We start from the raw sequence: 16,578 nt of genomic DNA, 5'->3' as shown, positions 1-16,578 counted from the left end.
GGTTAGGTGAAGCTACATTCATGTTAATACGTGACATAATGAGGATGACTCCTGTCTTTCCAGGTGGTGTGCTCTCTGTCATGAACCTGGGGTGTTAGTAGTTTGATCGTTTGGTTTCTTTATATCCGTTTAAGTCTTGCCATATCCCTTTTATTCATAGTTGTTCAAAGGCTCTTGGCATACAAATTAATTCCTTTGTATGTAGTTTATTTTTGCTTTCTGTTCTTTGTGGATTTGGATTTTGTGTTCTTGGATCAGTGTTGGCCCTCTGACTTGTTTCCTTGAGTCTTTGTTCAGCTCTAATGTTAATTGTTCTTCTTCCCTCAGTCTACATGTTTGCCTTCTCTCCCAGCTGAACCCTGTTAGTAATCACCCACCTGCCTCTTGTCAACAATCCCACTCCTCAGTATTTAAGCTCCTGAATGTTTATTGTTTATCACTGGATCCTTCTGTCATATCTTGATGTCCTTCTAGGATCCTTGACTCTGACTGTAAGTCTACAGAGTAGCTTGTTATTTATCATTAAAATAATGCTGTTTTTGCTATTATCAATCTCTGTGTTTGGATCCTTTACTAACCTAAACATGATAGTGTTTACAGAAGACTTTGTCCTGAACAGCAGCCCAGTATGGTCATGATGGAATAAATACCGTACCCAATAGGTGATGTTTAGACCAAAAAAATGAAAATGGCAGCCACATTTTCCTGAGGAAATTAAATTGGATGCAACTATAAAATGTTTAACTCATCTTACACTTAATTAATGCAGATAAGTCGATGTGCTTTCCATCACCTCAGTACCTCAAGTTCTGCAGTTTTGCTAATATATATAATCAGATTCCTGTGTTTTAGCATTTATTACATCAACTTGCAAACAGTGGAAACAAAACTTTCTCCTAATGATGAAAGTAAATTTTTACTGTTTGAATCTATCGTGTATCAAAGCAAAGCTACCTAAAAAATCTTTTTTTTTTTTTTTTTTTTCTTGAGCAGCTATTGAACATGGCCTGGCTGTAATAAAACATCTGCAATAAGCTTTTTGAATATGATGGACAGTAACACTCCTGGGATGTCTTCCTTTAATAACCTCCTTGACGGAGAAGATTAAGCATTCACAATCAGCCAAAGGATATTACATTGAGATCTGTATTGATGAAAAATATTGAAAAATGTGCTCTTCTTGGTGCTTAACACTGTTGAATATTACAGTATTCATGCAAAGAAACAAAGGCACTGATTCTTTAATCAATGCATTACTCGAACACTCATTAATTCACCTCTTTTTAAGGGATTAAGCTCCTGCTGGGCTTCTGCTAACTAGCTTTGTGCTGCAGGTGCTCTGCGGGCAATTTAATGAACTGAAGGAGAAATCAATTACAAGCTAAAGGAATAAAATGTCATGGTAAGTGCAGTTACAGGAGAGGGAGATGTCAAGAGATAATTTTTCTGCTCAGTTTAAAGAGGGAGCATTAGCAGCATGAAAATGAATGTTCAGATTTAGACTGGGAAGTAAAACTGTCTGCTTTTCTTTCCTAACTAAAGGTTTTCTTTTTAATTTAGTTTAAAATTGCATCTTGTTCATCTTGCTCATATTCTCAAACATTGTGAGATAGGTTATCACAATGTTTAAGTACTTTGTAATATTGGCATAGGCAAAAATTTTGCCAGAGCTACAAATGGAACAGAGGAGATCAGGGGTCTCAAACTCCAGTCCTCAAGGGCAAAGGCACACCTAAAAGACAACTTTTAGGTGTGCCTTTGCTACCTAGAACAAATAGGTCATCAAGGCTCTGGAGAACTGATCTGCACAAAGAGGAGGTAATTAAGCCATTTCATTCCAGTGTTTTGTACCTGTGGCACATCTAAAAACTGCAGGACTGCAGCCCTCGAGTTCTGGAGTTTGAGACCCCTGGAGTAGATCAAAGGGTATTTGTAGACTGGTCCAGACATAATCCAATTAAAAGTCTGTGGCCACAGTTGAAAACCGATGTCCACAGTATGTTATACAACCAAATGTGGAAAACATTATTATTTACATATTTATATCTGCATTCTTCCAAAGATTCACAAAGGTTTGCTGCAGCAACACCAGTAGAGGGCAGCATCAATTCATTGGTTATTTACTACTTAGGGTTCCTGCTGTTCAGTTTGTTTATTTTTCATTTCAAGAGTGGGACAAGGAAAAAGTAGGCATCACACTATGTACTGGAAATATGGACACATCTTATTCTCCATCGGTCAGAGATGTAGCATTGAAAAGCTAATGTCAGCAAGAAGTGGCGTGGGTACATTCATACATTTACCCAAATCGCCACACGCCATTTGCTTAAGTTTCAGTCTCTGAAAAGGATTTTGTCGTTAGTGCCAAAAACTCCCAAGGTAGAGCGTGGATAAGCATTTATTCCACACATTAATAAGAGTGGAATTCCAACTTTCCTGGAAAGCCGATTTTGAGCTGAAAGTTATTTTGAGGATTACTGTTAAAGGTGGGATTACCCTGACTCTGGCTTGCTTATAGTGGTTCAAAACAACTAAAACAGAGCTTCGTCACATCTGACTTGGTAAATTACACAACTTAATACTTTATCCCTAATGGGCTGATGGAGATGAATGGATACACGTCTGCTATCCATCCTCTCATGCATGTATTTTTCCATCCATCTATCCTGTTTCATCCATTCAAACATTTTGGTTGTCCTGGTGCTCATAAATCCAAACGTTTGGATTGAAGCAGGAAAAACATTTAGCAAGGGCTTCACAACTTGCCTCTCACTTTCAAATTCAAATCATTCTCTCAAAAGCTTCATCATCAAAAGGTTTCCAACAAAGTGGTCCTCGTTAAGAATGCGTTACGTGGCAGAAAAGTAGGATATGAAATTCACAACCCAGGCTTTTATGCAGTCATTATGCCAAGAAGAAGAAGAAGAAGAAACTCCTGAAGTCTGCTTTAAAAGCAGGTTTCTAACTGAATGACAGAGTGAGTTTGTTTGACATTAAATCCAATCATTACTTGCACAAGCGAGCAGGGGCCTCCATTCCAAATGGAAATAGTGCAGTAATTACATGTTTTCTCTTAGGAATTGTCCACATATCAAACAGCCCAATTTGAATGAGGAATCCAAATCATGCAAGTGTAATTAAGCATTGTGTAGCCTCATGCATAATGTAGCTCTTATTGACTACAATACCTGATAAACAAATAGTGTGGATGTGTAGGAGGAAATGTTTGTCCGCGCTGTAAAAGCCAGCTAATTTGCCTCCATGTGGAACAGAGGAATCTCTCCCACCCGCTGCAAGCTGAACCTCGACCTTTGGCTCTGGGGGGAGTTTTAGAAACAAAACAAGGGCTTTTCTGACACCGTCGGTCTGAGTGGCAACTGCAGGTCAAAGGGGGTGAGGGAATGGTAAGGATGAAGGCTGTCCCACGCATGGCTACACAGAAGAGGCTGCCCCAGCTTGCCGCTTTAGTTTTCCAGCACTGGGAGAAAAATGACAGGGGACAATTGTACCATGGCAACGTTTCTCAAAAACAAAAAAAAAACAAAAAGTAGAGCGATTTAGACTGATTGGATCAGAGCATCAAATGCTTATAAGCTGTCTTGAAGTTTCCCATATAACAACTTCAGAAGGACTATTTTACTGCTAGACTTTAGTTGCACTGACAGAGTTGTAGGATCTTTTGAAGATATGTCACAGCTGGGTGGCAAAGTAAATTCACTGAACTGCTGCAGAAGCAGAAATCTAAATCAAATCCAGTCAGAACTGTCTGCTCAGCTTGATTCCAGATAAAAGGGATATTTTGGTAGTTTTTGTATTTTGCATGAATTATTCCTTTAATTTGTCTGCCAGTACTCAGGAAGTCAGCCTTTTCCAACAAATATCGCTGTGATGTCAGTGGACAGGACTTCAGATGACTGTTTTTGCACATAATGTAAAGAGAAAATATAGGACAACTACTAGGTTCCTACACTGTGTGGAAGATTATGGAAAAATAATGGACAAAAATAGAAAAAGTAGACTTTGGAAAGACAGTATTATCAGAAGTTACTCCTTATTGCTTTGTCCGTCCATGCATCCATCTATGCGTATTATATTTTAATATTTGTCCAACAGGGCCTGAGGTCTCTGTAAACAAGAATCTGAAAAGGCGTTTAAACCAACATGTAGCACTTTTTAATAAATCGCTTCCTTACTTTTTATGTTCTCCATGACCAGTAACAAAACATTCTCATCTTAAACAAAGTTACTCGAAGCTGAGAACATTCCCCATCATTCGTCTTCTGTTTCCATCCAACATCATCGACAGCTCTCTGTGGTCTTCTTTTTCTTTCTTTTTTTCTTTTTTCATCGTTCTCTCTGTCTTTCTACTGTTGGACAAGAGGAACAGATGGGGTTAAACCCAGGGGGCAGTGGTTTGCTGCCCCAGGTTGAGATGGAAGGAATCCAGTTTTGCCAAATGTGGCTTCATTTTCTTATGTCTAATATTTAATCTTTTTCTTTAATCTTTGATATTCTTGAGACTAAAGAACATGAATGCACATTGGAAGTGACCCCCCAAAATTGGATATTTTGCTAAATAAAATCTAATTTACAATAATCTATGTATTTAAAAGCTGCTCTTTTGTCAGGTGACCAGACATCAGTAAGTGCCACTGCCGACAACTTCTTTGGAATGTTTTCAAAGAACTATGCAATATTTTATGGTTTTTACATTGATGTAAACATGTATGTTGGTGTTGCTCTTAAATGCACAAACGTAAAAAAAAAAAAAAAAAAGAGTACTTTTGCCGAGCAAGGTGTCTGAGTTCCTCTTCTGAGATAGAGTCTGACTATCTCCACCTTTTTTTGGCAGATTTGGAGGACTTCCCTCTGACTCCAGCCGTTCCACGCTCGACTCAACTGTGAACTGCTCCACTCCACGCTAAAGGTCACGGCCAGAAGACATGAATTTATCTCCAAAAAGCACAGGTGAAAGCAAATACCCATTTCGAACATGAAAATATTATGTAGACGTAAATTACTGATGAAAAACTGAACAGCATTTGTACTGCCTGTTTAAACCAAACAGGTATCATTTCCATGTTTTTGTAGCATTTTAAAATAATCACACTTGCAACATCAAAGAATGATGCTTTGGTTTTTGAATGACAATTTGCAGTGTGCATTAGAAGCTGGCGCACCCCCATTATTCAGTCTTGCTGAAACACTTTGGGATCCTTCTTGCTGGGACCATTCGCCCCCTAATGAGGCCCATGTCCACTCAGAATAAGAACCCCCTTTCAAATGGTCACACAGGACAGTCAGTGAGTCCCAAGCTAAACCGCAAACATCCTATTCAGAGGTAATTGTCTCACAAAATTAAAGTCACAAATGTCCTGACTCCTTTCTATTCTTTGATGCATGATGAAATCCTACTGCAACAAGATGTTTTCATTTCTGTTTTGTCAAAAAGTGGTGCTTTCAAATAATTTGCTAAAATCTTCCTTCCTTCCTTCCTTCCTTCCTGTATTGTGCGCTTCCTTTCTTAAACATAAGCCTCCCGCGTTCATGACGGATGCATTTCCAGGCACTTTCTCACTAAATACACAAACAGCAGGATGGTTGTTTTGCAGTTCCGCAGCTGAAACCTATTTGAAAACAGACCTCAGAGTAGTTCTCCTCCAAACAGCTGCCATTATTCATGAGCGTCAGCTGAGGAATGTTTCTCATATGTCAGTGTCAGAAAGATTATATTATGTTACAACCTCTGGCTGCTTTTTTTTTTTTTTTTTTTTTTAGTAACAATTTTTTTAAGTACCAAACAGTGCATCAGTAAAATAAATATTGCATGCTTTTCGCCTTGAAGGAAGCGGTATGTATTCTAAGCCATGCTCCAAGGAAGTGCGGTGTGTCAACCAGAAGAGAATTATGTCTGCAGAGGAGAAGCTCTCTTGCTCTTAATGTGCATTTTGGAATACTCAATAGGCAAGAATGTTGCTCGGAGCCTGAGTTTGGGCTTTGGCTGCCTCCCATGTAGGTCACACCTTATTATGGCAGCTTCAAAACTTTTCAGCATGACTCTGTTTAGAAAATGAGAAGAAGAAGTGGTCTCCAGTGTGTGCCACGGATTTAAACGCCACTGTTTCGCCTCCTCTTTCTGGAGTGCTTTGTTTGATCTAAATGAGAATTTGGAGAAAGTGGAGCAGCCTGTGAAGGAGCAGTGAGAAATGGGGACTGACGTTGCCACCTCATCACCCTGAAATTGCGCAGAGTAGTTGTTGCCAGTGTCTTTGTTTGGAGATTAATGTTGCGTCAGTCACATTCTTTGTAAGGAGGGGGACAGCAGCCAAACTGCGCGCCGAAATCTAGCTACATCAAAAAACACCCATTCTGACGAGGAGGAAAAATAGCAGAGCTGCATTTGGAGGGAATCGTAAATTTATCTGACATGCGTGGTCTCCCGCTGTTATGAGATATTGATATTGTGCCAGTCAAAGCTTGCCATTTGTGGCATCATCAACCTCTGTGTTGTAACTTCATATGTAGGTGGAACACTACAGAGCTCTTTTTATGTGTGTGTGATGATGTGCACACACCGAATTAGGAGGGCCCTCTTTCTCTTTTCTCTCTCTGTCTCTCTAGTTCTTTTTTTTTCTTCCTTTCTGCAGGCTTTGCTCAGGGGCATGACACATTTCTGAGGGGCTTTGGATACACTGGCCTGATAATTCCTTCAATTATTAAATGGTTGGCTGGCAGATGAAGTGAGCCCATGAATAAAGCAAATTGTGAGCATACAATCTCTGACAACACAAACACACAATTATTACTCATTTTCTCTGCTAGTCCTTGAAGATATGTGACAGTTTGGGGAGATAATAAACTCACAGCAGTCACAATCATGTAAAGCAATTCCTATGTAAGTTTTTGGGTTGCTGAAGGAATGTTTCCCACATGAAATATATATATTATGCATCAAAACAAGACCAAATGATTCTTTTGAGGTTAATAGATTTAAACTTTTCCACATTTTGCCACGTTACAAATACAGCAACTTTAATACAGCAGCGTCAGGTAAGATCTAAACCGCATGTTATGATCAACATGGAAAAATGTTTGGAGGAACTCTGTGAGCACTCCATCTTTAAAGGAAAGTGTGGTGGCAGCATCATCATGCCATAGGGATTCTGTGAGGACAGTACATCAAAGGAACCAGTAAAAGGCTGTAATAGCATTGAGATTTTAATGATCCTACATATACAGTCAGAGCGACATCACTATTGGCCCTGTCAAAGTCTGGCCCCATTCTATTTCAGAATCTGTGGGAGACATGAAAGCTGATCTTCACTGATGCCATCCGTCCCATCTGATCGAGCTTGAGCCATTTTGTTTGGGACAAAGCTGGATATTAAAAGTATTGACTTGGGGTGGCGTGGATGCAAATGGACGTCACACTTTGCTACTTTGCAGATCCTTGTAAATTAAAAATGCTAATCTCAAACTTTATCTATCACTGAAAATCCAGATGAAAGACATTCCAGTTTCTGACAAAATGTGAAAAGGTTCAGGAGGTGTGAATGATTTGATTACTGTTGCACAGCACGTTACTTTATTATTTTTACAAATAGATTTTCTCTCTATATGAAAGCATTGGTGTGAGGGAAATGAAGGCTGCAGGACTGAAACTAGCCCTCTATCTCCTTGTGACTGCTACAATTCTGCAGTAATTTTATGTAACCAGCTGCACATAATATTTTTATTTAAAGATGGAAAAATGATTGGTTGCTGTTTTCTTTGTTCCAGAGGGTTTCTTGAAATAATTGCAATTGGCCCCAAAGTTGGGGCCTCTAGGGATGAAGGGGTTTTAAAGTACCACAGCTGAAACTTTGGAGATACTCCAATGTAAATGTCTACATTAGCCTAATTTTGCCTCCTCTAACACATCAAAACATTTTGGCTCAAAATCACCTACATGCTATATCTAGGAGTGGGGTTCAGAGAATCAGCGAAACTATTAGATGTGAGCTTCACTGTACCACAGGTTTGCACTGTGGGTTCTTTCGTTCACATTCTGCACACAAACTTGTGAAATCAGCCGGAGGCTTTCTGAAGTGTGCATCAGATTACAGCTCGTTTCTTCTGGCGTTACTCAAAAAAAAAAAAAAAGAGAGAATACCTTCATTTACACCCCTCTCCAACTGTTCTAACTTACTGCAGTCAAGTGCAGAACAAAAGCACAGGAAGTGGAGCTGTGCGCCAACACTAATGAAGTTGTAGGTTTTGTTCCTCGCCGCGCTCCGCTGAAGAAACAAAGCTAATCATGCTGAGAGCAGCCCTAGACTGCTACAACAGAGGGACCAGGTGCTTGTTCTTTTTTTTTTTCCATACCTCCTTTTTTCTTCTTTCTTTTTTTTCACAGAGCACCTGCCTATAACCATCTGCACCTGCTGTCTGTATTAAGACAAGAGTGCAGCACACCTCATGCTCCCTGCATGTACAGTGGGATGCTAGAGATCCCTCCGATTATGCCCTAAAGATATACGATGCATGCATATCTTTTGAATCTGTCAGTGAGGAAAAAAAAGGGGGTGGAAACTGCTTTAGCTCTGCCCATGTTTGTTGCCTGGACATGAAACTGAACAGAAAAACAGAGATAATGTGCATGGTGAGATAGAAGCAGCAGTGACTGCTGGCAAAACTGTCAAGCAGCTTCAGATAAGTGTTGCATGAAGAGAGCTCTGCCCAGCATTTTTTAAAATGCTGTTCCCGCAGCATTTAGTTCTCGCAGGATGATTTTAATCTCCACAGCAAGAAACCCGTGAAGCATTTGGTTCACAAAGAGGTCAAGGACAAGCCGATCACCACACCCTCCTCCTGAAACAAAAGCTTTTGAGAAAAAGGAGGGGAGATTTCATAACAGGGAACTCGGTCCTTCCAAATCTGCTCTGAAAGTCTCCTTTAGTTTTTGTTAGATAATTTTTAACACTTTCCTTTGATTGTGGAAAATTATTTTAAAACTTTTTCAATGGATATGTAGAAACACCAGTCAGTTTTTATCCAAAACCTTCAGCTGCTTCCTACAAGACACAGATGAACAGAAATGTTATTATTATTATTATTATTATTATTATTATTATTATTATTATTATTATTATTATTATTATTATTATTATTATTATTATTATTATTATTATTATTATTATTATTATTATTATTATTATTATTATTATTATTTTTAAGAACATTTGCAAAGTAGAGTGAGACTATATTGCCATATCAGGGTTTTGGGCTGTTATTCCGTCATTCTTTCATCCTGACTTCATATATCTCTTCACTTTGATGGGCCTTGAATGGCCAACTGTGGAACAATGCTGACCTCCCCGCAAACTTCTCCAGAGGATTATGGTTAGTTCATGAAGAGATGGAGTTATACTTTTCAGACAATCGAGACATAAATATCAATAAGTGTAACGAAAATATATATGTTTATTGTTTGCTTCACCCAAAAAATTTCTACTGGTCTGGCCACCCTTATACATATTTTCTGGGGGTCCTACTGGATCTTTTATCTGACTCTGAATCAAACTATAAATGGACTGAAATATTCATAGCAGTGAATAAACACAGTTGCCTTTAAAGCTTACTAATTACTAGTCATCTCTGGTATTGATCTATTATCATAGATAGATCATTGCTTTAAATAGCATTATTTGACATGTATTGACATGCATTACCAACAGTATATTGTCACAGCTTCATGGTTGTAAATATTGAATTTGATGGCCCTCATCTGCAGGATAAAAGACTATTTCAACTAAATGTAATGTCCTGATAAAGGACATTTGCCCAAGTCATGGTCAGAGAGCTATTTGTCTGCATTTAGGTCAGCTTCATTGGTGTTTCTGATGTATGTGACGTTTCAAGTTATTAAAAATTGTAAAATGATTGATCACGATCAAAATTTTTTTTCATGTTGCAAAACCTGGCCTTTTTAGCAAGAGTGTGGACAACGGTTTTATATTCTCTGTAAGCAAGAGTTTCATGGGGGTGGCTATGGTTCAATTGGAAGAGTAGATGTCTGGCAGCCAGAAAGTTGTGGTTTTCATTCCTGCTTTCTCCCTTGCCAAATGTCAATTCGCCCCTGGGCAAGGCACTTAACCTCAAGTCATCAAGCGTCAGTAAGACTGGGAGAGTGCTAAAGTCAGTCCATTTGTTGAAAGAGTTTCAGGCCTGTTTGAATGTGTTTCCAAGGTTGTTTTTGGACAGATATAAGGAGGAGAAATCAAATCAGTGAAAAGGGCAGCCCTAGTGTACAGAAAAACTATGGATGACCTTCAGGGCACCTTAAGGAATTACCCATCGGGATCATTAATCAGATGCAAAAAAAATCTTGTTGGCATTTAAAACTTTTGCACTGTGTTGTTGAAAGCTCTTTTGTCTGCATTTTATTTTAGACTCAAAAACTAGTTACTTGAGGTTCCAAACTAGGCAGGAAAAAGGATCATGTATCCTTCTTTATTTCTTTCTTTTTTCTTTTTTTTTTTTTTTTTTACTAAATCTAAATAAAAACGAGATGCGCATCGCCTTGAAATTGTATCAGTTTCTTTGATGAGTAAGGAATGAAAAGCTGCACCGCCAGGGAAGCCAAGAAAAAAGAAAGAAAGTGTTAAAATGGGTTCTGCAAGGTGTGCAAGCAATGTGCTCTCAGGTCTATCCACCTGAGCCACTGTCTACATTATAGTGCCAGCCTCTGTTCAACCAGATAAACAAAGGCAAGACAGATTTCTCTTTGTTAAACCTGTGTTGACCGCTGCATAATAATGAAGGCTGGTGCTGCCAGAGCTTGTAACCAGCCAGTAATGATCCTCCTGTCTGAGTGGACAATAAGACAAAAATGTATTCACAATATATTCAGATCCCTCTGCTGCTCTGTTGATTCTTCCTGAACCCGGACTGTCTCAGCTTTGGCTTTAAAACGCTGAAGCCCACTCAGTGTGCATAATTATCCTTGAATGTATTCAGATCTAAGTTATAGCCCAGGGCATCATTCTTATCATTCTTTTCATTTTGGTAATGACTGAGTCAGTTTGCATTGGAGTCTGTTTGCTTGTTTGAAAAGACAGAGTGTTAGAAGTAAACTGCAGCGGGGGATGTGAATAAATCTTAGCTGGGCTTAAATCTCCATGACATTCAGAACGGCACTAGTCGAGGTTCTGTTTCGGACCAACACCAAGAGCGACCTCTTCTCTTTAGAAGACAAAAAAAAAAAAAAAATTAAACAGCACCTCTTTAGTATTCTTATCTTTAAAAAAAAAAAAGCAAAAAGAAAAAAAATAAAATTCTGCTATTCTCCGAGGACTCTGCCTAATTATGCATGGAGATTTCTGACGGCTGTGGGGGAAGGAGGTAAGAAAGAGGCTGGCTACCGGCAGACTTTGTGTGACATGAGTTCACAGCCGAAGGCAGCCAAGGGCTTTGATACCTGGCAGCTGGATCTCCCTGGTCGTGATTAAAAATTACTTTCAGAATACCGTGCACCATTACGGACAAAAAATTGGCCAGATCGCAAGGTTACAGTAATAATGAGGTGAGGCTGACAAAGTTAAAGTGCTGTTACAGATCCTAATGCGACCGATATTTACCAATTCAGTTAGGAAAGAGGAAGGAGAACAACTGCTAATCATTTTCTGAAGGCCGATTCCTTCCAGAGGTCATATAATATCTTGTGTATGTAAAACTCCCAAATTCAAAGGTGGTTTAAATGTACCTACCATGGGTTGAATGTGTCAGTAGTTTTTTCATTGCACATGTTTTCTTAAGCATTTGTCATCAATTTTGTGTTTATCTGTCCACATTGTTATATTTACCCCTTTCTGCATCCTGTTCTTCTTTCAGGTACTTCCTGATTTATTTCAAAAGTTTCTTATCAAGACTTTTTTTTTTTTTTAGATGTTTTTGCTTCCTCCCATTGTGTGTGTTCTTGGCATTTGAATCGTCTGTGACATGAAACATAAATCAGACACTTCACAGGGCTTTAAATTTGTTTTGTTCTTCAGGATGTTCTGTGCTCACGCTTAGGTTTCTCCTCTATCATCTCTAGTAAAAGATATCTGAGTAAGTATGGCAAACTAAGGAAGTGTGAAGACATGATAAAGTATTTATTAATTGGACTAGTGGTAAAAAAAAAAGACTCTTTTAATTGTAAAGGTTACAGACTTAACAACCGAAAGTGTTTTATGCCCAGACACATAATTAGCTCGTTGAATTTTCTTTTCTTTGAGAGAAGTAAACAAGAGGTGATTTAGTCTGTAATGAGACTTGCGTTGTCTGATCTGACGCTGACCAGGCATATGTTTCCACATTCTCAGAGAACAGAGTCTGTCTTTATAGCTGCCGTGTGCAGCTGCCCTTCTGCTGCTTCCACTGCTGCTCCTTCAAATGACAGACAGTCTGATTTAGTTTTTATTACTGAATCTTACTCTGGTAATGAAGTTGGGACCGTTATGTTTCTCTCATTACCTTTTCATTAAAGATATGACTGGAAAATGAGGTTGCCATGGCGATGGCTCCATGAAGACTCCAAGCTAAATGCAGAGCAGCATTGTTTACGCCTTTGCCAAGACAACTGTCTCCAATAAGAGGCAAAGTGGGTTTTTTTTTCTCTCTTTTTTTTAACGGCTCCTCCATCTTTTTTCCTCCTTTCTTTTATGGATCAAACAATGGCCTGATGCAAATAGAACAGAACATTCTTCAGTGGTGGTGTTTGTTAATGCTAAGAGTTCCATTAGCTTGCTCGTTTCTCCAAAAGTGATAAATGATGCCACTCTGTGGAGTGAGGGGAGGGAAAAAAGTGATTCACAGGCACTAAGCAGTAATTTAGACAGAGGACATTTTGAGAAAATGGTATTGAGCCATTTTGTCTAAATGACAGTTCGGCTTAATATCCACAGAAACAGCTGCTGCTGGTGTTGAGTATTACCTGAAAAACACACGTATATATTTGCAGAGAACATCATTGAAATGTTCCTCACATTTTAGGCACGTAACAACTCAGGAACACAAAAAAATATATACATATTCTTTAGTCATTTTGGAAGTGACAACACAATTGTTATTAGCTGTGACATTGTCACAGAGGAGGACAAAAATGACAACGAGCTGAATCTCCTCATAGGGTTTGCAACAGTAAGTTATTTCACTTGTCCTTGCAGAACCAAGCCAAAACCAGACCATGCCGCTGGAGGGAAGACATGCAGAAAATGATGCAAAATTAAGTTTCTGAGATGTTGTAAACGGTTGCAAAGAAAGAGGAAGTGGAATTGATACCTACTGAGGCTACATGGCCACTACAGTGGACCTCAGGCCCTCTCATCCTTGGTTCACAGATTCACCCAATAGCGTAATTTTCAATGGAACATAGCTTTGAATTATTTGCAGAAAATTCTCCTATTTGCAGTGTTTTTCTAAAATATTTATTAGCAAATGCAGCTTGGGATGCTAAAATACCTTTGCATAATGCTACTTGACATGCTAGTGGTTGGCAATTGCAAAGCAGCCAGTCCAGGAGTGCCATTTATTTTCCTTGCCGCTGATTTACTGAACCCAGAAGAACAGAGACCACAAAGATTGTAGACCTTACCTTCTGTGAAAGTGGTAAGACAGTTTCCACTGTTTGTTTTAATACACATTATGTTGTATTAATTGTTTGTGTTTGAACTATTAAAGTGAAGAATTCTCACGCTTTTTGCCTGAAGCTCCAGTCCCATAACCCCCATAAATACCCAAAGTGCACTACTCTAGCAATTAGTCATATTCTGTGGTTGTATGTATTATGGCGAGCTTTATGAATCATTATGAATCAAAAATAATTTAGACACATAAACAGAAACAATTTAATGCTGGGGGTTATTTTAAAGTATAAGACTATACAATTTTCAATGATGAACCCATCTAGAGCCCCTCTGTCAATGTGGATATCCTTAGGGAAATATGCCAACTCATCCTGCCATCCAAGAGCAAGGTAAATAAACAGAGGTTAAAGAAAGATCTACACCCTTTCCCCCTAATTTATCCGCGGTGTTTTCAAAACCATTAGCTCTGTCATGCTTCTTGTACTTTTCATGTCTGCTGGCTGGTTTTCTACTGAGTTTAGGGATTTGTCCAGGATGCTGCTCATCGATTTTACTCCACTGGGTTTTGGTTAACTCTCTGCTAGCTTTTAATTGCTTGTTACAGCAGCACTTGGCTCTTAAGGGAAAATAACAAAGTTTCTGATGAAATGTTGTTATAAGATTGTTGATTTTAAAATATGCCGGGTGGTACCTCACTGTGATAGTGTTACAAACTGTAGACATGCCAGCTAGGAATTACCCTATTATTGTTGGACTTTGATATAGTAGTAATGAAGCAGTTAGGGTTCAGTATTGTTTGTTTTAGAGAAATGGCATTTAGTGTCACTTTGTGTTTTTTAAAGAAGAATATATGTAAAGCACAAAGCAGTGTTTTAGATGTTTTTTTAGTTTCCCATTCCATCATTTCCAAGATTTCAAAGAGATAAAAATGTGTTTATTTCCATAGAAAGGTATACAATTTTTGTTGTTGTTTTGTTTATGGATATAAAAAATACAATATATTTAGTACACAAAGATGTTGTTAATTTGAAGCAACAGCAGTAACATCAATTGTTATAAATGAAACTTGGTACCAACATTTCCTATCTCTAATTACTCAGAAAATGAGTAATGAGAAGATGAAAAAGAAGAGAAACAAACACTTATTGTTTGTGTCATTGTCATGGGAAGAAATAAAACTTTGGCACAATTAATAGAGATAGCAACTGAAGGCTGCTGTACAGAACTTTTTAAACTATTGTCAAAGTCGTGACTGTATTTCTATTTAAAAGATACAATTACAAAGGGAATTTCTATTTCGCTGGAGACATACAACTATTAGATATATCTTAACTATGTTCTAATTATAACCTAACTATGTTGAGACAACAATACTATGACATGGCCAATTGACAACATGATTTTATAAACTTCTGATAAGGTTAGTTTGTGGTGCTTTACAAGTGTGGTTCATCTGTAGGTTCAATTTTTAAAATGGCTGAAGGTTCCACATTCAACTGCTGAAACAATTATAAGCAAGTAGAAACACCATGTTAATGTACAGTGAGCATACTGTACATCATGAGCTCTGGATATGAACCCTTTTTTGTTGCTAATATCCAAATTAATCCCCCTGACTGGGTGAAGCTGAGAAATCTATTAGCCACTCAGAGAACAAGCAGCTATCACTCCATAGACAGCATTAAAGGTCAGATTACAATTTTTAAATGTACTTATGGGCAAACAACGTAATAATTAAAGACATGTTATTGTTTCAATTGGAAGAGAAAGTGGAAAAACTTGCAGGCCCAAGAACACCTTGTCAGTGATGAGGTGCTGGTATGACAGCATCATGTTCTCAGAGTGTTTGGCTTTAGGATGGAAATAACAAAAAAGATGGCATAATGAGATAACATTTTGTGGAAATTTTGAAGGTGCTTCTCAAGACATTGCCTAAAACCCAACTCTGTTTTACTAGTTCTGCCAATAAGAGCGAGCCAAAATTCCAGCAAACTATTGAGGGTATGTGTATTCTGAATATTTGCCAATATTACTATTTTGTCAGGATGGACTTCCTTACATGTATTAGACAGTATTTCATCAGTTCTAATAATGAACTTGGTTGTATTTGTGCAGTTATTATCTTAAGGACTTGAACATCGAATTGAAATTTTTGGTAGTCTTCATGCAAGATTTCTGTTTAAAGTCATGCATTCACACAATTACGCAGATAATAAATCAACATTTCAGACATTTCTTCTTTTTATCAGTAATCCAATTTAAATGCATGGGTCTCACTCACTAACTATTTATGAATCTTATATGTCTCTGTCACGTTTTGGTGGATACTCATCTGAACATCTATATGAAAAACAATTTGTAAAACACAGACAGTAAATCAAGCAGAGAAGTAGGGTAGAAGCACCTTATTTGAAAAATGGAGAGATATCTTCCAAATACTGTGTCAATGCACATAATGAACTGAATACTACCAGAGATAGAGATGCCTTGAAGAAAGTAGCATGAAGAGTCAGCTTATGAGAAAGAACTAAGTTTGGCAATTCAAAGAGTTACACATTTATTTCAAATGAGTCAATATTTATTTAGATAAAAAAAACAAAAAACATTTGTAATGGAGATTATGAATTTCATCAGATATTGACAGAAACACTGGAATACAGCTCTGAGGGTTTCATAAAAGCAATCAAGCAAAACTTCAATATTTCTGCTAAGCGTCTTGGGGTACTCTCCTTCCTATTATGATTTAAATGTATGTTAAAGGTCTTTAATTTGCATCCCGAGGTTCTTTAATTTAATTTACAGCTCAGATGCGGGAATGATAAGTTTATTGACAAGAAAGTGGAGTGAGGAAAAGATGTCAGTTAGAGGAATAATTTTATTTTTATTCGTGCCTCAAGTGAATCGAGCTGATAAAACATCCTCATAAAACAAAGCTCCCCTCACAGCAGCAAGTGTATTATTAAAGGAAACA

The 16,578-nt window shown here is 38.0% G+C and overlaps 1 protein-coding gene across 1 annotated transcript in view; it reads left to right on the top strand.

Annotated features, from left to right (window-relative positions):
* Positions 1-384: 384 nt before the first annotated feature.
* Positions 385-16,578, top strand: part of LOC122823786 (C-terminal-binding protein 2) — a 148,985-nt gene continuing 132,791 nt past the window's right edge. Inside the window, exons 1-2 of the mRNA XM_044103769.1 lie at positions 385-491; positions 4,853-4,968. The gene's annotated coding sequence lies outside the window, so the exon portion shown is untranslated. The remainder of the gene's footprint in view (positions 492-4,852; positions 4,969-16,578) is intronic.

Source organism: Gambusia affinis, linkage group LG20 (genome assembly GCF_019740435.1).
Source record: "Gambusia affinis linkage group LG20, SWU_Gaff_1.0, whole genome shotgun sequence".
NCBI lineage: Eukaryota > Metazoa > Chordata > Actinopteri > Cyprinodontiformes > Poeciliidae > Gambusia > Gambusia affinis.
The sequence above is the reverse complement of the archived record's forward strand: the minus strand, read 5'-3'. Positions and strand labels throughout refer to the sequence as shown.